Raw genomic sequence first — 1,912 nt, 5'->3', positions numbered from 1 at the left:
CCCCCCCCCCCCCCTCACACACACACACACCAGGGCAGTGATACTGACTGAAATTGTCTTTAGGCTATTCCCAAAGGGGGATATTAACATGTTCTTATGCACAGTAGAATTGTAAATGGGCTGATTTACCAATGTCATGCTCATATTGTGCCGGAGCAACATAGGGGGAATTGCTGCTTTTTCTTTCCACATCCTTACTATCTTCATTTTTCCTCTACTTCTTTTGTATGTTTGTCACTCTCTTGTGAGCTGCTATTTCCAGGGTACCTTGGCAGTCGAAGCAGACTTGTCAATGGTTATGGCGGATCTGCGTTCTAAAAGTGCACAAAGCACGGTCTGTATTTAGTATTAACTCTCTACGAGTCCATGCCTCTGCAGTGCAGGCGACCTTTAAATTCGGCTGATTTCGCATCATTATACCTCGGTGCTCTCCCGGTCTCTGGGGATTCGTTTAGACGAATTGAAATGTGATAGTCTCACACCCCCAGATCCAAAGACCGCCATTCCTGTTACAGAATTTGGGAGGTTTGGGGGCAGGGGGTAGAGGAATAGAATAGAAGGATTGTTTGTGAAGTAGAAGTTATGGCACTTCTCAGATCGACTTTCCACGGACGCTCCAAGTTTGTGAGACTCTAAAATCCCATGGGTGTTTTGTTTAAACAGGGAGTTCTCATTTCGTGGGTCTTTCTCGCTTTTTCTGTCCCAGCGCAGCTTAGCGTTATAACGCAGGGGCGCTACGCAAAAGGGGTGTTAAAAATGACACAAAGGTGAATTTCTGAAACGCTATTGAACGCACGAACGCAACACACGCACGCACACACACACACACACACACACACACACACAAACACGCGTGCACGCGGGCGTACATACACACACACTCACACACACACACACACACACACACACACACACACACACACACACACACACACACACACACACACACACACATATGAGGAGGACACCGGTAGTGTGTTCGATCCTTAGCAAAACGTCGACGTCTGTTGCTCAAATCCGGGTTTGTTCTTGAAGTTCCTCGAACATGTAAGTACTAAATTCTCGTACAATCATCCATTGCCACGCCTTTGAAGTTAGCAAATCTGTACAATTTTTTTTCGGTCCTGTGTTAAAAAACAGCCAAACAATTAAAGTCAGTTTTTCTGAGTATTACAGATAAAGTGTTGCATCCAGAGAAAATCTGCCGCTTTAAATTTTAGTTTACCACGATGAAATATAATGAATGCAAGTCAGTCAACGGAGATGTTATGAGACTGTCTAGATGCCATGAGGTATTCCCTTGTACGTATTTTCCTTAACCGTTTCACCCCCCCCCCCCCCCCTCTCAGGACAGTGCTACTGACTGAAGTGTCTTTATGCCATTCCCAAAGGGGGGATATTAACATTTCTTTAATGCACATTAGAATTGTAATTGGACTGATTTATCAATGCCATGCTCATACTGTGCTGTAACAACATTGGGGGAACTGCGGCCTTTTCTTTCCTCACCCTTAATATCGTCATTTTTCCTCTACTTCTATGTTAGTCATTCTCTTGTAAACTGCAGACTTTGTGCTGTTGAAGCTAGAGGGGTGAGCAGATTTCCCCGTTTGGACTTTTCTGTTGATATCCACCCCTTGACGCTCATATGACCTTATGCAGTTGCGAGCACCCTAAAACATTACTAAAACTAAACAAAAACTTTACCGTTTTATTTTGTTTGTCCTCTTGTGCGGCAAAGTGTCGACGGGATCGGAGTGTGTAATTCCCAGACATGAGTCAGTTGTATTTCCTTTTGAATTGTCATGTTGTTCCTTTGAAAGGTCTCTGTGACTTCGTCGATCCATCTTTTTTCTTGGCCTTTCTCCTGCGAATCGTGCTGGAATGTGTAAAAATACCCCCCCCCCCCCCC

The sequence above is a fragment of the Aplysia californica genome, unplaced genomic scaffold, assembly GCF_000002075.1.
Source record: "Aplysia californica isolate F4 #8 unplaced genomic scaffold, AplCal3.0 scaffold00012, whole genome shotgun sequence".
NCBI classification, from domain to species: domain Eukaryota; kingdom Metazoa; phylum Mollusca; class Gastropoda; order Aplysiida; family Aplysiidae; genus Aplysia; species Aplysia californica.
This window is presented reverse-complemented; position numbering follows the sequence as displayed.